Here is a 26,723-nt window from a genome sequence, read left to right as displayed (position 1 = left end):
CAATTGCGCCAATGGTTCTGTATAGAGGCGCTTTACCCAGCCAATGAAGTTAGGGCCGAAACCCAACTTCTTAAGAACTGCCATTAGATATGCCCATTCAAGCGGATCGAACGCCATAGTGGCGTCCAATGAGACCACCACTGCATCTTCTTGAATGGTGGCCAGTCGTCTCATTACTCCATGTAGCCTTTGCAAGTTGAGCGCTGTGTTACAATGAGGCATGAAGCCTGATTGGTCTGGATGCACCAATTTGCCTATCACTTGTTTTAGCTGGCTTGCCAACAGCTTACCTAGGATTTAGGGTTCCGCAATCAACAGGGAGATTGGCCTATGGGAAGAGCATTCATCCCTCGGCTTCCTTTCCTTATATATAGTGACCAGCGTGGCGATACGTTGATCGTGCTGGAGTCGGCCACGGTCCTTGCTATCTTCGAACATTCTTTCGAGATAAGGGGCCAGCTTATCAAGTTTAAGCTTATAGAGCTCAGTGGGCAGTCTGTTGGGGCCCAAGGCTTTCCCTGGCTGAAAACGTCTAATTGCTGTTGCAATCTCGTCAGTCATCAGAGCATCGTCCAGTGCTTGCCATTCGGAGTCTACAAGAGTAGGCACCGCGATATCAACGAGAAGTGCAGTGGAGTCATTCTCCGTCAAATCCCAGCCGCTCTGATACACTTTTCTATAGTGGTCTGCAAACTCAAGAACTATATTGTGTTTTTTTTTAATACGGTGCCAGAGCTGCTCTTGAGCTCTGGGACCAGTCTTTTCGCCCTCTCTTTCTTGTCTAACCATGCAATCAGTTTGCCCGCTTAGTCCCCTTGGTCATACAGTCTTCCATCCCTGTCTCTCACAAGGGTTTTGGCCATGTCGGTCTGATCAGCTTTACACTCCGTTGTCTTTAGTTGTAGTCGATGGAGGGCGTCCTGGTCCTCCCCCTCCTCCACTACCTCCTCAAGGCGGAGGAGCTCTTGTTCGATACCAGTCATGTCCATGACTTTTTCTTTGTAAGACCCAGCTATGGCCGACAGTGCATGTCCCCTGATGACTGTCTTGAAAGCGTCCCAGAGGTTGGTAGGAGAGTCAACCGAGCCTTCGTTCACTTGGAAGAAATGGTCGAGAGTTTTTGTAAGTGCGGCTTTGACTGCGGGATTACGGAGATACCACAGGTTGATGGGTGCTAAACAACCCACCCTCTTATCCCAGAGTGCCAAATTTGCCCACAGCGGGGAGTGGTCTGAAATACTTCTTGCCAAATGTCTGATTTCTTGTACAGTCCCTGCCTGTTGCTCGGGCATGCGTATATAGTCAGTTCCAGAGAAGGTGTGGTGCGACCCTGAGTAGAAAGTGTAGTGTTTAAGTTCTGGATGGTGCATCCTCCAGAGGTCTGTGAGGCCAAGGGCCTTGAGTAAGTTAAGGAGCCAACGGCTCTGGAGGTGGATACCGATCATGATGACCCGATACAACGGCATTAAAATCCCCACCCATCACGAGGTGGCCTTCCGGAAGGGAAAGTATGAAAGCTCCCAGGTGCTTTAAGGACTTGTACTGCAGACCCGGTGGGATATAGACTGCTGTTAACGTAAGGGTGTGACCCTCCTATTGCCCCGAGACTTCCGAGTAACGTCCCAGTGTGTCAGTCCAAGTCTGTTGTATGCTGAAAGGGAAGGATTGTTTAAACAGTATGCCCACCCATCGAGAACCCAAAGTGAAGCCAGCATGTGCCACAAGTTTGTACCCCCCACCTATTTAACGCCTTGCAGGTGTTGCCAACTAGGTGCGTCTCCTGGAGCAGTGCAACATCCGGCGCCTGTCTCTTTATGTACTGGAGCACAGTACTTTGTTTAATCTTGTCCCCCAATCCGTTGATGTTCCAACTAAGGAGCTTAAGACTCATATCCCAATGCGTACTCATTTATACAGATAAAACATTTGCTGTGCGCTCTAGACATGTAAGGCAACTCAAGCAGAGGTTGGTTGGGTTTTTGAGTGAATGAGGAGCACACTAGTGTGAAGAAATGGAAAGGGTACACACCCACTCCCACTCACCTCTCATTAGCTAGCCAAGTTTCCATATGCATGTGTTTACCAATTGTCCCAAGCATATAATATAGAAAAGGAATCTTTGAGATTATTAGTCATGTAATCATTTTGATGCTTTATTGAAGGTTGTATCAACAAACAGCTGATTGAATCAAGGGGCCCAATAAGTAATCACCCGGCAAGTTTTAGCAATTCTTTTACTCACTATTGGAATAACCGTTCCGATTAAATTTTGTCTCTTTCACTTGATAGAATAGCCCCCCCCCCGTCTTTCATATTGTATTTAGAATTTTAAGCATATACAATATACCACAATAAACCTGAACTACGTTTTGGAATAGTCACAAAATTGACATCTGAGTTTGAAATGCCACCTAAGATCCTAAATTTTGCAATAATCTTACTGATGTTTTACTGTAGCCTTTTCTTCAAATCAACACCCTGCTTTGAAAAAATTGGAGGATTCAGAAAACAAACTTGCTGGTTGACATTTGGCACATGCTAATTTTTGTTAAAATACATGGTATGGAGCATTTCCCGCAACCTGGTTCTTTGTAACAGTAAAGTGTGCAAAACAGTACTCTTGGAGCAAAAAGAAATAGACATACAAAATATGCTATAGAGTTATATTATTTGTTGCTTACATCTTGGTCCAGTGGGAGACAATAGGCTGTCTAGTGTAACTTTATAAATACATTTTTAAATAAATCTAAGACACTGAAAACAGAAAGACATATTACTTTAGAACACCAGCACATACATCTCTCAGTAACTGGCCATAGAACTAAAATCTTAAGTTGATGTGGTTCTGTTGCTGTAAAATGCACATATCTTTTCTTTAAAATCCTGGTCCTTAGTATTTTTTTATGCATGCTCAAGAAAATAATTTATTTTCGGGACAGCATCTGACTTAATACCATCTTCAATATGCTGCTGCAGTTTAAAATACAAATGTACCCAGAGGTTGACAATGAAGAATGCAAACCAGGTGTTATTAGTTGTATTGTCATTGCCAGAAGGTAAAGCAAATGTCTTATTTTTTCATTAAAAAATTAGTGATGAAACAGCTGCCCACTATGGGCGGTTAAATTAATATAAGAAAGTGGCAGCCTTCTCTGAATTTTCAATTGTACTTAGCAGCTTCTCACGTTGATAGTTTTTGCATTCCCTTTCAAGTTTAAGTTCCAAGGTTGTTGATTCATTGTTGGTTCACTGCATTGTCTTTATTCAAATCTTGTTTGGTTGGCACAAATGTAAAGTTATTTCAAAAACTATTTTCATTACTTTTTATTGATCCTTCAGGTTTTTCAAAATCCATTTCAAGAAAGTCATCCGGCACATCTCCTTATAATCCCCTCCTTATAGAGGCTTACGTCTGCGGAGGCCATTCTTGCACGGCCTTACGAAGGCCAAACATATGGCTTCCAGCGCCATGCCAATCGCACAGCAGTAGAATGCTGACCCGTAGTTCTGAGTTTGATCCACAAGGACACCTACAGTTAAAAATAATATTGTTTTCATTAGAGAAAAGGCATTTACATTGTAACTGTCGCCACATTACATGACAAAGCAATGCCTGCAACTAGACTAAATCCAAAAACATTACCTTTTCTAAAGTTAATAATTTCTTGCTGATTTCATAAGGATATAATGTTGCTCTGGTTTACAGATTCTTTTTATATATTTTTTTAAAATATTTTTATTTGAAAGAATGACAGACAAATTCACTGTTACTCATACAATTCACAATGCAAGTTACATTTATCGTCATATTAGGAATCAAATTCAATTAAACATACATATTAAGCATTGTGCTCCCCATCCCAATGCCTTATCAATTCTAATTCCACTACAGGCGATATACAAATCTCCCCCCTATACAAGTTCCATTTGGACCATTTCCTGTCCCACTTCTTCGGGCATCCCCTCGCAACAAACACTTCTTTCTCAGCTATCATGCACCTATCTAGCTCCCTCTGCCAAACCGCCACTGCAGGCGGCCGTATTCCACCCCATCCCCTAGCGATTTCCCTCTTAAATAATGTGAAACCTAACGTTACAAACTGCTGTTCTGTCTCCGTATGATCAGTTGCCTCCCATATATTGAGCAGGCCCAATCGTGGCGTCAGAGTGAGTGGCTTTCCCAGCGCGGAATGCAAATGTGTCTTGATTCTGTCCCATCGGCTCTGCACCATCGGGCATTCCCATATCTTAGGGTAAAAGGTAGCTGACTGCCGGCAGCCCCTTAGACCGGGATCATCCGGCCTAGACCAAGTCCTCGCAAGAGTAACCCCAGTCAAATATGAGCAGTGGAAAATACGGAGTTGAATAAGGCAGAATCTAAGTGTGATGGCAGCCTCTCTGGGAGACATTAACGCCTGCCTCCAATCCTCTCCCTCAATTGTCCCTAGGTCCCCTTCCCATTTCGCTTTAAACTTTCCAAAGGAATCAGGCACATTATTACTAAGTTTCCTATAAGTGAGGGAGATCGCCTTAGTGTGCAACTGTCCATCCAACAGACAATCCTCCAGAGGGGACGACTCCGGTATATCTACACAACTAGGGAACGCCGTCATCAAAGCATGCCGTATTTGTAGATAGCGAAAGACCTCACTGGGCGCCAACCGGTAGGCCTTCTGTAGCTCCTCAAACCGAAGGATTTTACCCTTCTTGATCAAGTCACCAACCGTCGAAATACCGATCATATTCCATTTATCGAATCCCGGGTGATGGCAAAGCATACTTAGCTTCTGTGAATACCACAACAGCGTCATTTTAGTGAGCATGCCTGTCCAACACAAACGAGAATTGGCTAATCTCCATATCTGCAGCGTGTGTTGAGCGGGACCTACAAAATGATTCTTCCTAGTGCGAGAGTAAAGCTCCCCAAGATATCCAGATCTATCCATCTGATACCTATCTAGAGCACATGCCGGATCATCCGGCGGGGCGTATCGCCACCTATTCACAGTCAACAGTTGCGAGGCCCAGTAATACAGCCGTATATCAGGTAGCGCAATGCCTCCATCATACCATCCCTTCATCAATTTCTGAAGCGCAATCCTCGGGGCCTTGCCATCCCAGAGTAACGTACGCACCTCCTAAAGTAGGCATCTGGAACTCTATGTGGACAGTTTTGTAGAATATATAGAAACCGCGGAAGGGCTAGCATCTTAAAGAGAGCAGCACGGCCTACCAGTGACAATTGCAGAGATCTCCAATGTTGGACGTCAGCCCGCAACCGTGCCGACAAGGGCGCTAAATTGCGACTATAAAAGAAAGCCGGATCCGGCGTGACAAAAATTCCCAGGTATCTAAATCCGTCTCCTGAGACCCTTAAAGCACCGTCTTTTGGAAGACGTGGGGTCTGTCCATGAAGCACATACAACACCGACTTGCCCCAATTAATAGCGTACCCAGAATACTTCCCAAAATTTGTGAAAATATTGAGGACCATATGGATGGACCTGTATGGGTTCGCAAGATATAACAATATATCATCTGCATAAAGGAATATTCTATCTTCGCAATCGTGGGACCACCGCAAACCCCTTGTCATAACATCACGCCGTATCCACGCCGCCAAGGCCTCCAGCAAAAGCGAGAACAGCGGCGACAGAGGGCAACCCTGTCTGGTGCCTCTCCGGAGAGAGAACTGCCTGGATGTGTTCACTCTGACCTGCCCAGAAATGTCCGTATAAAGTAGCCGCACCCACCGTATACATTTAGGGCCTAACCCTGCTCTTTCCAAAACTTCAAACATGTATGGCCATTCAATTGAGTCAAACGCCATGGAAGCATCAAGGGACAGTATGACTGCATCCTCTTGTAGATATCTCTGACGTACCAGCACGTTATGGAGCTGACGGATATTAAGAGCCGTATTCCTCCCTGGCATAAAGCCAGACTGGTCCGGGTGCACAAGGGAGGATATCATTGTTCCCAGCCGTGTGGCGAGCACCTTCACCAGGACCTTCGCCTCTACATTAATCAATGAAATCGGTCTGAAGGAACGACAATCATCCACCGGTTTACCAGCCTTGTGTATCACCACAATGCTTGCTACAGCTGATCTGGTGGTAGGGTTCCCTTTTCCCAGCTTTCCTGATACATTCCTCGCGTGTGCGGGACCACCTGGGAAGCCACTGCCTTAAAAAACTCCACCGGGTACCATTTGGCCCCATTGCCTTTCCAGATTTAATTTGCCCAATGGCCTTCCGAATCTCCTCATCGGAAAGGTCCGCATCAAGTAGCTCCCTAGCTACTTCCGAAAGAGTCGTCACGTCGCATTCTGCCAGCAATTGACGTGAGTCTTCCGCGGTATATAAGGCCGAGGGCGAGTACACTGTTTCGAAATAGTTAGCAAATGCATCTGCTATTTCGCCTGGGCGATAAAGAACTTCCCCACTCGGCATCGTCAGTCGGGCACCCACCTTGCACCTACCTCGCACCTTGCTCCTTCCTTTCCAACCATACCAGCGTCTTCCCTGCCCTATCTCCAAGCTCATACAACCTGTGATGAGTAGCCACCTGTTTAGCCAACATATGCTCCCGAGCCTTTAGTTTGTATTCCTCCTTCTTGAGCGTCAGGCTATGCAGTGCCCCATCTGGAGGATGAAGTACATACTCCGCCTCAAGCTGTCTAAGTGCTTTCTCCAGCTGCTCCAGAATCCCACGCCGTTTCGTAACATGTTGCACTTTCAGCGATAGGGCATATCCCTTCAGAACCACCTTATAAGCCTCCCAAATCGTCTGTGCCGACGCTACGGAGCCCACATTTTCCTCCAGAAAGTATCCAGTCTGCACCCCGAGCTCCTCCCTGATATCCGTGATTTTAAGCAACCATGGGTTAATAACTATAGTGCGACTCTGCTGCTTTTCCCCATGAGTAAAGTCTATCCCTACTGGGGAATGATCCGATAGGCCTCGAAGATATGTCCTAGGCCGCCTGAAGTTGCCCACCGAGGCCGCGTACGTTAGAAAGTAGTCAATCCGGGAAAGGCTGCCATGCCCGCTAGAAAAATAGGTAAAGTCTATAGGAAGACCTTGTAACTCCCGCCCCACGTCTGAGAGACCCAGTGCCGTGGTAAATTCTGCCATAAGCTCATTTGGCATCACACCCTGCCGTCTCAGGTGTCTATCAGTTGAGTCATTCATGGTCATATTGTAGCCCCCCCCCCATTAATAAAACACCATCTGGAAGATCAGTTGGCACCCGGCTCCGCTCTACCAGGGCCGCCCTACCCAGCGCTGGTGGCAAATAGACTGAGACTATATTTAAGGCTCTCCCTTCCCACTGTGCCTCAACCACTGCAAACCGCCCAGCAGAGTCCGCCCATGTATTGAGAACTATCAAGGGAAATGTTCTCCTAACCAAAATACCGTACCCGAGAGCCAGTGGTGTAGTCAGCATGCACAAGGAGCTTGTACCCCCATCTGTTTAGGGCATTACTTTTGTTACCAACCAAGTGGGTTTCCTGTAGGAGGACTAAGTCCGGGGATTGTCTCTTTAGGTATTGTTGAACGATGCCTCTTTTTATTTTATCACCCAGACCATTAACATTCCAGGTAAGGACAGAGAGCACTGAATCGCGGTCAACCACCATCTAACAACATGATAAACATCATATCACAGGTCGGAAACACAGTCAACAATATAATTTGCAACTTGCATAGAAAGGGATTCGCACCGTTTTTTAGTCTGTCATATAGAAACGAAACATAAAAAGTAAAACAGTGTATTGCGTTACAATCACAGTGAAAACAGTCATTCAGGCCCTTGGCAAAGGAATAATCTCGTACACAATAAAGACACAAATCAATACTTCGGAAACAACAATCACCCCTCCAACACCCCCATCCCCCTCTACCCCCCCAATCTCCCCCCCACCCTGCCTCCCTGCCTGTGGATTTAGAACTACCCACCCCCAAACATGGCAGAGTGCCTCTCACCCCTTCCCCCCCCCCCCGAAAATGCTAGAAATGCAGAGGGAACCGGTCCCCCATCCCGCAGTTACATTATACAGTTATCTAAAGTCACAGCCATCCTTGTAATGTTAAAATTAAGCAACATCATATCACATCAATATAGTCAACAGATAATTCACATCATTTACCCCGAATGCAAAAACAGTCTCCTCAGTTCAATGAACCAGAGTCCCTCCCCTCCCCCTCATAGACCCCGTACTTGTGTATATTCAAATCCAGGTCCTGCAGTGGAACACAGGAGCTGCTCAGTCCTGATCCTCCAGCCTGCTTGTTTCCGCTGCAGCCTCTGTACCTGCCACCTCTGACCGGGTGTCTTTTTGCAGTCCAGGTCTATCAGGGCGGTTCCTCCTCCGATTTCCTACCGTGCTCCAACCTTCCATCCAGTCCCACACTGCCTCCGGTGAGTCAAAGAACTACGATTTGCCATCTGATTCCACTTGCAGCCGCGCCGGGAAGGACATCGCATATTTCACCTCTCGTTTCCTCAGCTCCTTTTTGATCGCTTGAAAACTTCTCCTCTGCGCCTGGACCTTGGCCGGAAAGTCCGGAAAGAACGCCACCTCATAATTATACACTTTCAGAGGGGGGCCGGACCTCGAAGTTTGCAAGATTATGTCCCTGTCACTGTAGTTGAACACTCTGGCAATCAGCGGCCTCGAGCCCTTTCAATAGAGAAGTAGCTAGACAATGTATTAGGCTTCGGGTACTTCGTGATTAAGTCCTCCACATACAGGTCTGCGGCTGGCCCTTCCATGCGATCCAGAACCCCTAAAATTCGAATGTTGTTGCGGCGGGCTCGCCCTTCATAATCATCCAGCTGTTGCGCCATCCTTTCCTGTATTTTCTGCAGCTCTAGCATCTGGCTCTGGAGCTCCCGAGGTGTCCACCTGCAGGGTACTCGTTACAATTTTCAATTCCTTCACCTTCTCACTCCTGAAGTTGGCTCTTAGCAATGAGACATCCACTGTGACTGAGTCCACCGAGGTACGTATCCCACCTATCACCGCCATAACATCATGCAGAGTCGGCTCCGGTCCTGGCGCCTGGGTCACCACTGGTCCCTCCTTGTCCGATCGCGGTGAGTCACCTTTTTCTCCCCCTGTAGCCCAAGCAAATTTCGCTAGCTGCCTCTGGGCGTTGGATTTTGCGCCTTTTCCCCCTGCTGTCATTTTTACAGATGTCCGTGAACCCCTCACAGCTGGACGAGTAGAGCAGGCCTCATAGATTTATACTACCCGCGTCCACCACGTTTCGGAGTTTGGTCCAACCATCCTTCACCCACACCGACTAGTAGTAGAGAGGTCAGTCCCTTTTATATCTCAGAGCCCGTCACCTTTCGTCCTGCTGCAGAGTCCAGTTAATATTCGCCACAGCACACAACCCCTTCAATGAATTGGTTTACGGATTCTTAAACCCAATCCGTAAAATAATCAACAATATTTAACCAACTGAACAGTGCTATATAAATAAATTTACAGACAGCATCACCTGAAATCATAGCCGACGACCTGTAAACTTTGGCTCCTCTCTTGACTTCCCCAAACCACCTAATTGTTTTGATCACTTTGAGGTTTTGCACTACCTTCAGTGAATGAAGTTCGATCAACAGGGTGAAACCTTAAAGGGTTTTGCTCAAATAAATTGTTTCCCATTCAGTTTGATTGAAATACAGCTAGTGAAAAGCAAGTAAATATGGTTTCATAAAGTTTGGTATGTAGTCAAAGGGTACTCTACACTAAGAGCTTGTTTTGTAATAGTGAAATTCCACTAAGAGATTTAAGATTATTCCCCAAATCTATACACTTGTGTTGATCTTGAGTAAGTTAAGGATATTTGCACCATGTCATTTTAAGTCATGCTACAAATAGCTTTGCCCTGCAAAAGATCAGTAGAATGTTCCAGATTTTGAGAATAATCTTAAACTTGGGGAGAGGAGTTGGCCTAACGGCTAGGGCTCTCGACCTTGGACCTGGGGATCTGGGTTCGAGTCTCGGTAACGACGCAAAAAAAAAAACCTCCTGTGATTCTGGGCAAATCACTTAATCTCCCCGTGCCTAAAATGAATGTGTGTCTGTCCTCATGTAACGTAACTGGTGCTATGTAAAGCGCTCTGATACGTGATTCGGTTCGGGTCTAGTTCGCGCTATATAAAACTGCAAAAAAACAAACAAAAAAAAAAAAACTTCTGAATGAAGTTGTAACAGTATTTGTTATGCCTTACAGTTTAAGCCCCATGTGTGGTTAAAAATGTATGCTTTTTTCTTATTAGCTAGTAGTGGATTCTCATTCTACTTGCATTCGAGGATTTGGGGCACAAAATAGTTGGAAATACTGCATTTGATATTAAGTTCACGTGTTGGCACCAAGAAGGCTTTGACAAAGCATGAGAAAAATTACAAGCTATGGTGGAGTTTCCATATTTTAAATCATAAATACATTTAGAGCTAGGCTTCATGAATCAGAGTGAGATGTTGAAATCGTGATTTACAGATGAAAAAATTAATCCTGTTTCTAGTTTAGCTAAATTTGAGGCATCAAAGATGCAAGAATATAAAGCCGGAATACACTGAAAGTGCTAACATTTGGAATCTTGCGGTTACAGACAGGGGCGTAGCTGGGGGGACGTTCCGCCCCAGACGGCAGTGTTTTTGGGCGGCGGCCGTGCGGCACTGGTGGCCTGTTGTGGCGGCCTTTATAATTTATTTGGGGACACTGATGCTAGTAGTGTCAGTGTCCCCAAATAATTTATAAAGGCCGCCCCAACTGGCCACCCGTGACGTGCGCATGGTCCTGTTTAAAGTGCAAGCGCATGCGCACCGCCACCTGCTGCTGTTAATTGCTGCGTGCAGCGCACGCACGCCACCACCACCCTAGCATAGGCCCGTGACGTCACAAAAGCTTCTGCGCGCCGGGCGGAGGCATCAGGTGGTGGCAGGCCGACGGAGCTGCAGGCAGAGAGACACAATACAAATCTGCGAGTCTGGCTAAAGCAATGAAGTCCCGCCCTAGGCTCGAAGCAGTTAATTGATCAGGGAGGTGAAATACAAGAAGGGCAGAGCAGGGCAGGCAGAAGAGCCCAGAGAAAGGGTCCTCGGCACTTTCTGAGAACGCCAGGCGCAATAAGTAAGTGATGTCAAAGTACACAAGTTTTGTGAGTTCTGCTATAGGCACAGTTGTTCCAATGTGCTTGTGTATTATCACTCCACTGACTGGGAGTGAAGGAGAGTGTGTTTGTGGTATGATTATAGCTTCTTTAGTTTCTTGAATTAAACTTGCCATGGGTTTATGGTGAACCTGTGTGTCAGTGTTGAGCTGTGATATCTAGCAACCATACAGCATGACGTTACACATTCTGCAGTAAACTTGTGGTAGGTGCATACCATCTTGAAATAGTTTTTCATTTGTGCTGCACTGGACAGTCCATGAACTGATTGGCTACAGGCCTCCACTGTTTCACAGCCTAGCTAATGCATGCTGTAGATGACCCGAGGCCTGGTGATTGCGTGGGAGTGAGCAGGTGATTGTGTGCGAGCAGGTGATTGCTTGGAAATGAGATCCATCATTGGGTCCGATCTGTGAAAGTTCTGTATGCTTTCACAGATACACAGCACCAAGGGGCAATGGCTGTTTCATCAGACATAGTCTGTGCCTACCTCGCATTTTACAAAAGTGCCTGTGAAATTTGGATAATGCTTAAACTTTTGCCCTCCCCACCGCCCGCTTGTGAGGTTGGAGCACTGCATTTCTAAAATGTTTTAGTGGCGCAGGCCCTGCGTCTTCTGCAGCAGAGCAACTCTTTCTCTCCTCTTCGGCACGAATATCCAAAACCATTATAGATTGAAGTTGGAATCTCTGACTAACACCGGGTGGCACCTTACCCCAGCTAATTTAGCAGCAGAAATAGGCTCCAGCCACTGAAGGTGGGGCCAATCTGTGCGTTCTCTCTCTTTGGTAATATAAACTCTGTGGGACTGTGAAACTGAATAGCTCCTCCACACTTCTTTCTGGACTTATTAGTTATGTTTCAAAATGTGCACACTCTGCACTACGATGCCGAAGGAGTGGGTGGAGGAGTGGTAATACGTCAGCTGCCAGCAAGATGGTCCAGCAAGTTAAGACCTCTAGTTTTACCTGCAGGTCAGAAGTTTGAATCACAGTAAAGTGGATCTTAGCCTTTCATCCTTTCAAGGTCGATAACCAGAGCATTCTGTTAGTAATTATAGAATGTTATTTAATTTGCAAAAAAAGCCAATTTACTGTTATTGTAGTACTGCTTCAGGTTCCAATAACTCTTATTTATTTAAAGTTTTTAAAAAGTGCTCTTACAATTGTCCTTTCTCATATTCTCCATATATCCAAGGCTGACATTCAGTTCTCCAGCGTGCAGCACTGAAGTAACAATTACCATGCAGCTCTGTACCCTGCCTTCTCATCACACCAAGTCATTTGTGGTGTTTCTGAGTCCCCAGATAGATCATGCAGTCTGTGTGTTCTCCTTAGTACTGCCGGTCACCGGTGTATTCAACTGTGCAGCCTTTGAACGTGTCATGTATGTGCATGTAACTTGCATGATCGAGGTAATTATTAGCGGCTATACTATGTGGCTCTTGGACCTCTTTCAAGTGTGTGCTGTCCTTTTTTCCCAGCATCCCCACCCCCAGGGGTGGCAATTTGAGGGATAGCCCCGGGCTTCAGGTGTTGGCTAAAGTGGGGTGTACTTATGTCTACAATAAAGTACTCTGTATGTGGACTTCAAAGTTGACCCTGTACCCTTACCCTCCATATTTTATCTTTACATGAATATATAAAACCACCTGCAAACATATTCCCACTTGGTTGTTGGAGGGGGAGCTACAATTTTCAAAAATACTAAGAGTAATACCCCCAAATACAAGTTAACTAGTTGTCATAAATTGAAAACGAAAGCTTTTAAGTTTAAAAAAATGTAAAAGTAAACATACCTCTTAAGTGATGGGCCAGCTAATCTGGCTATGCTCTGAATGAAAACATACACTTCAACTGCAGAAGACATCTTCTCGATACCCACAACGTCATCATCTTCTAACATTGGAATGTGGGTTCCTGCAACTGTTCCTAACATACATCCAAAAATGCGCTGCACACCATCAGCCCCCAAAATTCTCAGGCAAAGGGAAAGGAAATGAGAGCCAAACATAACAAAATGACAAAAAACGAGCTCAATATAAATCTTGCAAATGGGCTTCTTATTGAGAATCCAGCCAGCGCCAATTCTTCCAAAAACTTCAGCAATGGCCATAGCAGACAGCAGGTAGGCAGAGTGGTCTTTATCAATACCAAGACTGATACCCAGTGGAATGATGTACAGAGAAGGGGCAAAAAATGCAAGGCAAAACGGGGCATAACAAATAAAACCACAGTTTTTCACAATTGAAAAGTCCAAGAGTCTGATTTTTGATTTCACAACTGGACCTCTTGCTGCTTCCAGCATTTGGACATTTTCCTGTGGTCCAAGATGTTCTGTCTCTGGTTTCAAGTTTTCATTTTCTTTCTGAGGTGAGGTAGTTATTTCGACTCCTGAGTCTATGGAATCAATTGAAGTAATTGTTTTCTCATGTTCAAGTATGTATTCTATTTCCATGCTTTCTTTTTTTTGGAGTTTTTTCTACCTGTACTTCTTTCTGGATTTTCATTGGTCGTAGCAGTGATCCACAAACAACAATATTTAACTGAAGTACACCAACAAGCAAGAGGCTATATCTCCAGCCGAGGTGATTCTTTAGAGCAGTGATAGCTTGGGAAGAGAATACAAATCTACAGCTGAACAACGTAGTTTGTTAATCTACAGACATTGATTGCAACATGATTTTTAACTTTTAAAAACCTTTAGTATAATATGCTCAGTATAACTATTGACATAATTTACTCGCCTACTGTTATGTTATGTTATGTTAAGGGTTTGTTGAGCGCGACAGCTGCCCCAGCAACGGGGCGTCCCGGCGCTAAGAACCAAAGCACAACCTACTGGGGTGAGGGAAGGGAGAGAAGGGACTTATAGACATGCAAAAAGGTGAGTTTTAATAGCTTTGCGGAAAGTGAGTAGGTTGTCGATGCAGCGGATGTGGAGGGGTAGGGAGTTCCATAGTTTAGCCGCCAGGAGTCTGAAAGAGCAACCTCCGATGCGGCTGAACTTAGTGCGGGGGACTGCTACTAAGTGTTGACCCATGGAGCGCAGGTTGCGCTGGGGGGTATATGGAGTAAGCAGCGATTGGAGGAGTTCAGGTCCCTCCGCATTGAAGATTTTAAAAGCAGTGGTGAGGGCCTTGAATTGAATGCGAGCTTCCACAGGAAGCCAGTGTAGTCTCTGGATGGTACCTCTAACGGAGCACCTTCTGGGGAGGCCTACAATTGCCCTGGCCGCAGAGTTCTGTATTAGCTGGAGCCTAGTAGTTTCGGCTTTGTTAGCGCCTAATAGTAGTACGCTCGCATAGTTCAGTCGGGACAGGATGGTGGCCTGGAAAATGAGCTGCCGTGTTTTGGGATCAAAGAAGCCTAGAATGGGATAAAGGCTTCTCAGCAGCCCAATGCAGGTAGCTGCTACCTTTTTGGTGTGGGTTTGGTAGTTCAGTGCGGAGTCCAGCCATACTCCTAAGTTTTTGACCGAGGATTTGGTAGGGGGGTAGGCCCCAACAGGGGGGGCCACCAGTGGTCACTCCAGAGACTGGGGCTCTTACCCAGGAGTAATACCTCAGTTTTTCCTGCATTCAGCTGTAGGCAATTTTCAGTCATCCAGGTGGCAACAGCGGCCAGCCCCTCCCTAAAGTTAGTAGCCGAGGTAGAGGGCATCTCAGTGAGGGTGATAACTAGCTGTGTGTCGTCGGCATACGACACCAGCGTGAGGTCCCATTCTTTGGCCACTGCCGCCAAGGGCTGCATGTATAAATTAAAAAGGGACGGACTGAGGGCAGAGCCCTGTGGTACTCCTTGGCTAATCGCATGAGAGTGGGAGATGAATGGGGGGGGCTGACACACGAAAGGATCTGTTCGTGAGGAATGATCGGAACAATTCCAGTGCCCGCTCCCTGATCCCGATGCCCTCCAAACGGCTCAACAGGATATCATGGGACACCGTGTCAAAGGCCGCGCTGAGATCTAGCAGTATCAGCGCAGCACTCTGACCGGTGTCCATGATCATCCTAAGGTGTTCGGTGGTGGCGAGGAGGGCGGACTCCGTACTGTGTCCAGGCCTGAACCCGTGTTGGGAGGGGTCCAAGATGTTATTTTCGGCCATATGGGCAGTGAGTACGGTGGTCGCATGGGCTTCTGCCAGTTTGGACACCCAGGGGAGCAGTGAGACGGGCCTGTAATTTTCCGGCTTTGTGGGGTCCAGAGCGGGTTTTTTAATAATGGGGGTGACCCAGGCCTGTTTCCAACATGTGGGTACTATGGCTGATGAAAAGGAAAGATTAAGGAGCGTGGCCAGAGAGGGAAGAAAGAAGTCCAGGGAATCCAGAAACTGAGCTGGTCTCATGGGATCTGAGGGGGCGCCGGATTTCACCTTTCTGCAGAGTTTAGCTAGGTCCTCGTGGGAGATGGGCGGCAGATGAGTGAGCCCGGGGCTTTTACTGGGGACCTGGAGAGGGCTGGCAAGAACAGAGGAGTTCTGTGAGAAGGTGTTATAGATCTTTCTCACCTTTTCTATCAAGAAAGTGGTGAGGTCCTCACACTGCTGCGTGGAGGAAATGCCTGTGGCAGGGTTGCCGCCATTTTGTAGTTTTTGGACCAATTTGAAGATTGTTTTTGTGGGGTTGGGGCTGGAATCAATTTCTTTGGCGTAGAAGGACGCACGGGCAGTGCGTATAGCTTTATGGTATCGCTTGAGTGTGGTTAAGTAGGACGCTTTGTCCTTGTCCCTATACTCCTTCCTCCAGTGTCGCTCCATTCTTTTGCATTCTTTTCTAAGAATTTTTAGGTTGTCGTCATACCATGGGTTCGAGGGGGTGTTCCGACCTCTAGTCCATTTCGCTGGAATGATGGTATCGAGACCTTTGGTGATCCATTCCTGAAAGGCAGCATATAACGTGTTAATGTCGTTTGTAATTTCAAGATTAGGTTCTCCTAAACTGGCAGGCAGGTTTATGTTTTGGAGCTTGTGCCAGGGCCGTTTAAGGCAGGAGGTGGACGATGCCCTGTTGGATTGAGTATCGGCCGGAATCATGAAAGAAACAAGGAAGTGGTCCGTCCATCCCATAGGAGTAGGAAGATCGGCTTTGGCTTCCAGAATATTCATGAAAACCGGGTCGAGTAAGTGGCCCGCCGAGTGTGTAGAGGATTAGAGGATTGTATGATAGGGGTCAGCTGCAGGGCTGTTGGGTCCGCTAAAAGACTGCTGATGGTCAGATCCGAAATGGCGTCAAAGTGAAGGTTTAAATCCCCCAAGATCGTGAAATTTGCGGAGCTTGTGACCAGGGCATGGGCTATTTCTAAGAGTTCCTCAATGAATTTCGAGGAGGGGCCCGGTGGTTTATAGATAAAGAGGCCAGAGAGGGAGAAATGAGGGCTAGTGGTGATTTTAAACCGTGCGCCTTCACAGCCCGTAATGTCTTCCTTTACAAAGGTACAGGTGTAAGGTGTTCTATAAATGACGGCGATGCCGCCACCCCTCGATCCTCTATTGATGGAGGTCATAGAGAACCCATCTGGTAGAGTTAGGTTGGGGATGCTGGTTAGGTCGTCCGTGAGCCAGGTTTCGCATAGGAATAATATGTCCGGGTTCTCGTCTGTTAGTAAAGTATGTATCTCCGCATGGTGTTTAACCAGGGACCTGACGTTAAGCTGGGCGATTAAGAGCGATGAAAGGCTCTTTCTAGCGGTTCTGTGACAGGGTAGTCTCGGCGCAGGTATAAGTAGGCTACAGGAGTTACATTGGAGAGCAGTCTGTTCAATGCATCCCTCCAACTTGTCGCATCTTCGGTTCGAGTTAAGAGCAAGGAGATGATTTTTGTTGTAATAGTATGTCGGCCGGGTTTTTTGGGCAGGGGGGGTGGCGAGAGGCGATGACTTGGCGATGACGGGCGAAGACGGGCTTGCCTTAGGCGCGCCTTCGGCGCGCAGACGGCACGCCCGTCCGCTGCGCGTACGGTGTAGGCACATACTCTTATGAGAAAAAAATATGGGGGGCGTGGCCCAACAATTTTAAAACAATTTAGAGGCTATCTCCCGGCTTTCTGCCTCAGGAGTTGCGAAGGTTCTGACAGGCGGCGCTTGCAATCAGCGGTTATGTACCTGTATTAGGGGAGGGGGCGTGGCCTCCAAGAGGGCGTGGCCTAGGGGGCATGGCCTATCGGCACGCCGGCAATGGCGCTGAGGTGGTTTTGGGCGTCCGCTGGCAGCGCGAGGGCAGCTGTGCAAAGTGCTTTTGGACCGAGTCCAGTGAGGCCAAGTGAGTAGTGCTAATAAAATCAGCAGATCAATTATACAATGGTATTAAAAAGCATTGTATTTTACGTTACTAGTAGTTTTTTAAGACATTATATAAATATGTTTCCAGTTACTTGCACATTCTTTCGTAATGAAGGAGAAAGACATCACGATATTGATGATATGGCACGGCGAAATTTGATAATCATTGTGAAGTGCACAATAACATTAACTAGAAACCACCAATAATACCAAAGGCTAAATGTACATGGAGGTATTAATCTAACTTGAGTTACTGAAAGAGCAGGCAATTAAAAATATTGGCTGGGTAGACTTATAGGTAGCCCCTAATAAGGGGTGTTGTTTGAACGATGCCCCAAAATAAGACACTCTCATCATGTACTAATATTTTGTTAACAGGATAGAGATTTGTGTTGTCAGATTAGGAGATGTGGTCGTTTTCTGTGCAGTAGCTCTTTTCCCTGAAGATAAGACCAAAGGACTATACATGCAACTTCAGAACCTCTTCACTGTGGAAATGTTTATCAGACTGTTGGTCCTGTGCTCTAATAATAATTAATCTAAAGGTTGGTTCCTTGTCTGCTAAACTCCTCCACAAAACAAGAAATCCCACAGTAAAGGCTGCCCTAGGTCAATATGTTGCCATAAGTACCGAAGATTGATTAGGCCTTGACCAAATGTCTCAAAATGCATACCTGTATCTCGGTTAGAAAAAGAAATACTAGTTATCCTAAATTGACATCTAGACTGCACTTACAGCTTCTGGATCTTATAATGGCATACTCCTTTCTTTGACTAAGATGAGGGAGGCACTCTACACAGGTCGTGTACAAACTAAATCCGGGTGCAGTGATGTTACCGCAACATTTTGTCTCTTAATAGTCATTAACTTATTCTAAACTGTAATAAAACCTTGGGGAAAGATGCAAATAACTGTTTCTCTAGCATTCCTTATAATTATTGATATATTATTGCCCCATTTTCGAAGTTCTCTTATTCTGAGACCCTCAGCAAGCCCCCACTTTATTGCTGCAGCAAGAGATACCTTTCTTTCTCCAGCATGTGCCACTGGTTTCCACTTATTGCAGGCCCTCGTTGATCCAGGCCTAAATGCGACCCAAATTATACAAGAATTGCTGTCATTACTTTTGCTGAAGTAAATGAGGCCAAAGAGGCTGTTATTTTCCATATGGATAGTGATATGAGTAGAAAAATGTTCTTGTTCCATTTTGTGTTTAAATACTGATTTACAAACAAGGCCCCAGATCCACGGTCACCGCATCACGTGGCCATTGAAAGCGATGAGTTACATTTTAGAGTATGTCCTTTTCAAGGGGGCTTTACGAAGATGGTCTCACTTCACGTTTTTCATTGTCCCACGAGGACAGTGATGACCTTCATTTAAGACGCACACTTGCTATGTGCGAAGAGTGACCCTGTCCTGAAGATCATAGGTTTTCAGTGACAAGATCACAGCCATAAGTCCCGTTTCCTGCGCTGCTGACATCAGCCCAATATTCTGTTGGGGTTTTAAACCTGGTATGACTGCTCTCCTCCGTAATCCTAAAGTTCCAGTGTGTATCGATGGGAAGAGCATTTCACATTTGGGCGCATTTGTTTTGGGATTAGTTATATTGAACTGCTTACCTGGTGCAAAGGCGAAACGGCGCAACATTCTCCAGTGGAGGCAACTGCAGTAACCACTGAACGTTTTTTCTCAAAGTACTGTGACAGTATGGTGACTGTTGGAATGAAACTTAGGGAGTATCCCAAACCTGTGGAAGTATGGAAAGGACAGGTGTGGGAATCTGTTGAAACATTTATTCTTTAAAGGGCAGTAAACTCTTCAGAGCGAAAGGAAGCAAAGAGAGAAAGGAGGACGTGACAGATAGGGAAACAGTGACAAAGGGAGAAAGTGAGGATAAAAGAGACACTGTAAGAGTGAGATCAGTGGCGTAGCTAGAGCTTGTGGTGCCCTGGGCTATCCCTCAGATTGCCGCCCTGGGGGGGGTTTGGGGGTTTGGAGGGAGTATGCTGGGGGGAAAAGGACAGCACGCACTTGAAAGAGGTCCAAGAGACACAGTGTAGCCGCTAATAGTTACCTCGATCATGCAAGTTACATGCACGTCACGTACATGACACGTTCAAAGGCTACACAGTTGAATACACCGGTGACCGGCAGTACTAAGGAGAACACACAGACTGCATGATCTATCTGGGGACTCCGAAAAACCACATGTGACATGAGGTGTGATGAGAAGGCAGGGTATAGTGATGCATGGTAACTGTTACTTCAATGCTGCACACTGGAGAACTGAATGTCAGCCTTCGATACATGGAGAATGTGAGAAAGGACAATTGTAAGAGCACTTTTTAAGAACGTCAAATATATAAGAGTTATTGGAACCTGAAGCATAACTACAATAACAGTAAATTGGCTTTTTTTGAAAATTAAATAACATATTCTATAATTACTAACAGAGTGCTCTGGTTATCGACCTTGAAAGGATGAAAGGCTAAGATCCACTTTACTGCGATTCAAACTTCTGACCTGCAGGTAAAACTAGAGGTCTTAACTTGCTGGGCCATCTTGCTGGCTGCTGACGTATAACCACTCCTCCACCCACTCCTTCCGCATCGTAGTGCAGAGTGTGCACATTTTGAAACATAACTAATCAGTCCAGAAAGAAGTGTGGAGGAGCTATTCAGTTTCACAGTCCCGCAGCTTTTATATTACCAAAGAGAGAGAACGCACAGATTGGCCCCACCTTCAGGGGCTGGTACCTATTTCTGCTACTAAATTAGCTGGGGTAAGGTGCCTCCTGGTGTTAGTCAGAGATTCCAACTTCAATCTATAATGGTTTTGGATATTCGTGCCGAAGAGGAGAGAAAGAGTTGCTCTGCTGCAGAAGACGCAGGGCCTGCGCCACTAAAACATTTTAGAATTGCAGTGCTCCAACCTCACGAGCGGGCGATGGGGAGGGCAAAAGTTTAAGCATTATCCAAATTTCACAGGCACTTTTGTAAAATGCGAGGTAGGCACAGACTATGTCTGGTGCTTTGAAGAGACAGCCATTGTCCCTTGGTGCTGTGTGTCTGTGAAAGCATGCAGAACTTCCACAGATCGGACCCAATGATGGCTCTCTGTGATCTCATTTCCAAGCAATCACCTGCTCGCACACAATCACCTGCTCACTTCCACGCAATCACCAGGCCTCGTGTCATCTACTGCATGTATTAGCTAGGCTGTAAAACAGTGGAGGTCAGTAGCAATTCAGTTCATGGACTGTCCAGTACAGCACACGTGAAAAACTATTTCAAGATGGTATGCACCTACCACATGTTTACTGCAGAATGTGTAACGTCATGCTGTATGGTTGCTAGATAGCACAGCTCAACACTGACACACAGGTTCACCATAAACCCATGGCAAGTTTAACTCAAGAAAATAAAGAAGCTATAAACATACCACAAACACACCCTCCTTCACCCCCACTCAGTGGAGTGAGAACACAGAAGCACATTGGAACAACTGTGCCTATAGCAGAACTCACAAAACTTGTGTACTTTGACATCGCTTACTACTTGCGCCTGGCGTTCTCAGAAAGTGCTGTGGACCCGTCCTCTGGAAGACCCTTCTGCCGTGCCCTGCTCTGCCCTGCCTGTATTCCACCTCCCCGATCAATTAACTGCTTTGAGCCTAGGGTGGGACATCATTGCTTTACCCAGTCTCGCAGATTTGTATTGTGTCTCTCTGCCTGCAGCTCCGTCGGCCTGCCACCACCTGACACCTCCGCCCGGTGCGCAGAAGCTCGTGCGACGTCACGGGCCTATGCTAGGGTGGTGGTGGTGTGCGTGCGCTGCAGGCAGCAATTAACAGCAGCAGGTGGCGGTGCGCTTGCACTTTAAACAGGACCTCACGTGCGGCACTGGTGGCCCTTTGCGGCGGCCTTTATAATTTATTTGGGGACACTGACACTACTAGTGTCAGTGTCCCCAAATAAATTATAAAGGCCGCCGCAAAGGGCCACCAGTGCCGCGCGACCGCCGCCCCCCCAAAAACAGTGCCGCCTGGGGCAGACCGCCCCCCCCTAGCTATGCCCCTGAGTGAGATAAGAGACCGGAAGGCAGGGTGGTGGACAAAGAGGCATTCATTGGAATCAGGAATAGCAGTCTTAACATTAGTCAAGGCAAGCGTTCAGCGTATCTGAAGCTGACTTCTTAGTTCCATGAACAGAAATTTCTTAACTTTTTTTTTTTTTTTTTTTAAAGTACACACTGTTTGGGTCCTTTGAACATTCTCCGTACAGATAGTGGAACATCTTCACTTCAGAAAAGTATGTACATGTGTTCGAAAAAGACCAGCGAAAAAATAAATAGTGTGTCCTGTATTCACACCCATACCTCTTTGCAAACAAATTACAGAATTACGACACTCTAGTACTTTGAACCTTAAATGCCAGTAGCTTTGTAATACCTCTCCTGATCTTAAACTTGTCCCAATACAAAAACAATATGTTGAGAAGCTCTGTGTAATAGAGATCATGACTTTGTAGGATTTGTGTTTACTGGTTTTACAATGATGTCTGAATGTGATGTGTCTATGGTAAGCAGAGGCAGTGATGCAAGTTATTAAATAATCAATTGACAAAACATTTAAATGATGTAATGACAAAATCTTCACTTAGAATCTGTTTTCTCTGTGGAAATAAGACAAATATTGTCAAGCCACTGCTCCAGTTTTTCTGATTAATCAAATTAGATAGGTTTAAATCATGTAACAGCTAACTTTAGAAACGTTGTTTCCCCTTGTGGTTTTAGGCCAAATTAAACACTGGTGAAGCTCAAAACATCACTGTTTTATAGCAATTAAGGGTTATAATTGATCAGCCAGATAATTCCAAAACATTACTGATGTAATAATAAAGATGATAAGATTAGTGAATGCTCCCTGGCCCCTATGCTCAATTAGAACATTAGAATGTTGAAAGCTCCGTTGCAGATAATGAAGTGGCTTAGGGCTTATAATGTTTGGTAGGAGCCTTCTGCTCCAGCATTCCAATGTTTGTCTCTTTGTTCTGTATTTTCCAATCAGAACATTCTAACTGTAGTTAGCGGAATGCTCTGATAGCTTTATAGCCCTTCTGCCTGAAGCTATACTGGTTGTTAAAGGCCCTCTTCTTCGTTATAGTACTTCGCCTGTGGCTCGGGACTATAACTATGGTTCAAGGCCTATGACAACTTGTACAGGCCTCAGCAATGGGTTGTAATTCTATAATTCTATTTCTCTGCTCTTTTAAAAACAATGGTGCATCACTGAATCTACCTATATTTGTATACTCGTTTGCAAAATGTTTCCAGGATGATTGAAAAACTATTCCCTCTGCTTCATTGAAGTTCAACTTCCTTAATGCCCTTAAAGACCATAATGAATTATCATTCTCCTCAGTCCAGCTTGGGACAGTTGTGTTGCCTTACTATGATTAATGCCATAGTACAATGATAGCTTGTGTTGGTCGTACTTAGAAACTTACCAGCAGGAATAAAATAAAGCAGCGTTAGTTTTACCCAAAAAAAGGATGCAGTTCTGTTTTTGCAAGTGAAAAGAAAACAAAGGAAGAAATGTCTACTTTTTGCATTTTGTTACGTTCACAACCAAGACCCGTTTTTCCCCTTTTGTTTGGTACATATGCAATATATTCATGATATGCTAGTAAAAACATCTGTTTGTGAAAATACATTTCACTGATAAAACGTGCACTGGTAATGCCCAAATTTCATTCAATTGTTTCAGTATGTTAGTTTTGTGAGTTGGCTCTGATCGAGTCTAGAGAACAAGGAGTGACTCATGGAGCCCTCACCCGCAGAGGCAAGTGACATATAGCAAGTTTGAGGCTAAACTACCTTTCACTGTTTATTCAAATTCGTAATAAAAAGCAAGTGGTTAGACAACTTTATCTTAAAATCAAAACTAGGTGTCCACGATCTGCAAAAGCACTTGTCACCTGAATACCGCAGGGTGCATGCTTTCATCATTTTAGCAAGAAATAAGAAAGGCTTTCCTGGGAAATCCTTCAGATTTCATTAAGCATAATGTAGGGTGAGATTCCAATACCTGCACGCTGCACACTTACTAAAAGATACACCTATTACGAGGCCAAGTGTAAACAAAAGAACTGCTGCTTTCAAGCATGTTTTTGTTTAAGGTCATTACTGCAATATCTCTTATCCCCGTTGTAAGAAATGGGGTTACCCAAATCTTCAAGGGGGTAGCACGGACCAAGCGGGCAGGCCAAACTATGGAGGACATGTGAAGCACTCACGCAGTACCCACAGGCAACACACCAGGCACAGCACAAAAGAGACAGGACACCAGTTTGAGTTGGAAAAAGATAAGTAGTTTAGTAGTGTTTCCAACCTGCAAGGCAAAATAAAATGCAAAACAGTAGTGTCACAACAGGGCGCCAATTGACGCCAGAGCCAAGTGTATAAAGGGGGGATTATTTACATGGGAAGTAAGGGCTGAGTCTATAAGTCCATGCTGAAAGGAAAAAGGATGGGATCAAAATAACATTAGATCTGGGGCCAATCTGGTGGGGCCAACTCAGACTCTCATCCTTAGGGGAGGGCTGTAATTGCAAAATATCACATTAGCATAGATATACATCATGCACAATATCGCCAACCCAACCCCTGTAAGGGAAAAACATCAGGGCTTCACAGTACATCATAAATAGGAGCACCTGTAATAAATCAGCACGGCTGGCCCATTAACCTGGGGCATAACCAAGGGCCTGGAATAACACGTCAGGCCAACCTATTGACCAACATTAGGCAGAACATACCTCACCCAGCAGTAATATCCGGTAGGGGCCCTCCTCATAGACCAGGAACACCTGTAAGGAAACAGCTAGGCTCCCTCTACCATCAAACTAGGGGTATCAAACATCAGGGTGTATTGGCATCAACTCTTCCCGGGTCACCTTAGGGAAACAATAACCCATGGGGCCCAGAACTAAGCATAGGGCAACCACTCCCTGGGACCTAAACATGCAGTTTTGCAAACACACAGGATAACTTGCGTTAACAAAGCTCGCAATCCCTAGGGATTAATCCTACTTATAGAAACATCCCCGGCCTCCACTTCTCCCTGTGGGGGGTTGCCCAGTCTAGGAGTCTCCTGTGTACCTTCAGGGCCAACATGGCCAGTCCCGGTGTCCAAAAGAAGAGGGGGTGGGGGGGGGGGGGGGGCGAGCACTGACCCTGTGCCCCGTTGCCTTTCCCACCACCCCTACACAGTCCAGCTGTGGCCCCACTCACCAGCTGCTCCTGGACTCTTTCGCCTAGGGACCTCAGCAGGCGCAGGGCTTCACTGAGGAAGGGCAGGCACCGACAATGTGCCTCGATGCCCCCTCCTCTCTCGCGACTATAGCCGGGCCCCCCTTTCTTCACGGGGGCCTGGGACTTAAAGGTAGCCTCCGCGAGGCTTCAGGCCCCAAACAGGGGCTCTCTTCAGCTTCGAGGAGGAGGGACAGGCACCGGCAATGTGCCTCGAGGCCCTCCCTCCCCTCAAGCCTCGGCCACAACACTCGGGGCACTCCTTTCTTACGGAAGTACCTGGGCGCCTCTTGCTCATGGGGGCCCGGGGGTTCCAACACGCCTCTGGGCGGCCCAATCGGGGCTCCCTCCTCCTCACGGGAGCCCCGCAGTCTCTCTGCTCCTCCGGCCGCCTCAGGTCGGGAGGCGGGGCTGGCACCGACAGTGTGCCCCGGCCCCGCCTACCTCACCGGCCCCTCACGTGGGGGCACAGACCGGCGGGGTGGCTTCCCGCTCCGGTCGCTTCTCTCGGGGCTCCCTTCTTGGCACGGGGGCCCCGCAACGGCGCTTCACCTGGGTCCCCCCCTCCCTCACGGGGACCCAGGGCTTTGCGTCTCTCCTCGCGGCCTCCTCAATCCGGGCCACAGACCGGCGGGGTGGACTCCCGCTCCGGTCGTTCTTCACGGGGCTCCCTCACGACCACGGGAGCCCCGCACCGAAGCTTCACCCGGGTCCCCCTCCTACCTCACGGGGACCCGGGGCTTCGACTCGGCTTCTTCCTGCCATCCCGGCCGCCCGGGCCGGTAGCCAATACCTGCGCGGCGTTGGCGGGGGCGGGCCGATGACGCGTCCGGGCGCCCCCGTCACGTGACGCGAGTGCCGCGGCCTCAGGGCCTAGCGCGGCCCCTTCTTCACTTCGGCGGCCCTCTCCTGGTACCGGGGGCTGCCGCAACGATGCCGAACATGGCGGGGGTTTCCTTGGCGGCGCCGACGGCCACAATAAGGGGTAGGCTCCCTTTATTTAATTATATATTTGGCGGTATTCACAGCACGCCGAAACGAGGGTTGGCTCCTCAGTAAATGGCGCTATCCTCGGAGCACAGCTCCTCCTTCGGCCCACTCAGCTTCCAGGGCCAACAGTACTCCGGGGGCCACACCAGCCCCAGCGCTTCCACACACAGCGCTATGCAGGCAGGCTTTACTGTACTAGGGGGCCATAACAGTCCCAGGGCCCAGCGCTTCGGGGCCTCACAGCACTTCAGCCAGCAACAGTCATGGGGCACAGTGCTTTAACAGGTCACAGTCCCTCGGGGACACAATCCTCCCCGGGCAGCTCCTCACGACTCAGCAATTCCACAGGGGCCACAGCTTCACCCTGGGGGGCAGACAGTCCCACACCCGCTCCTCAGGGGCACACTCCTCACCTCCTGGGCGCTTCTTCCTCGCAGCACTGGCGTAATTCCCGGTCCCCACAGTGTCAGGGACCTGGGTGGGCCCTCTTAATTCAGGGGCCCAGGGGACAGCAGAGTAGGGGGGTTTTAGGGGTGCAGGGCCCAGCTCACAGGCCCATGTGGCGGTAGCACCTTGTAGCAGGTCCCCTCTCTTTCTTGTCCCAGCGCTGACTGACTCTCTGGTGGCACATTCCCCTTACTTATACCCTCCTCCCAGGCAGTGCCAGAACCTTCTAGAATGTTGGCATAACTAGCCTAAACTGGCTCAAGGGGAGGGGGTGAGCACCCTGGGTGCCAGGCTTTCCCTCCAAATGCTAGGGGTAGCGGGGTAATAATAGCTAGACTGCTGACCTATGGCAGTACAGTGGCAAAACCCATGGCCATGGCATCCATTTTAAACACAGTACATTTTAGTCAGGTGCATTTTAAAAATGGGGAAATTTACAAGTGCTCACACCATTACATGACATTACATTTTTAACAAGGTGTCTCACACCACTCATGGCCTAA

At 47.1% G+C, this 26,723-nt stretch overlaps 1 pseudogene; it reads right to left on the bottom strand.

Moving 5' to 3' along the window:
- Positions 1-3,260: 3,260 nt before the first annotated feature.
- Positions 3,261-26,723, bottom strand: part of LOC144767289 (monocarboxylate transporter 7-like) — a 108,739-nt pseudogene continuing 85,276 nt past the window's right edge.

Source organism: Lissotriton helveticus, chromosome 7 (assembly GCF_964261635.1).
Source record: "Lissotriton helveticus chromosome 7, aLisHel1.1, whole genome shotgun sequence".
NCBI lineage: Eukaryota > Metazoa > Chordata > Amphibia > Caudata > Salamandridae > Lissotriton > Lissotriton helveticus.
Note: the sequence above shows the minus strand (reverse complement) of the source record. Positions and strands in the feature narration are given on the sequence as shown.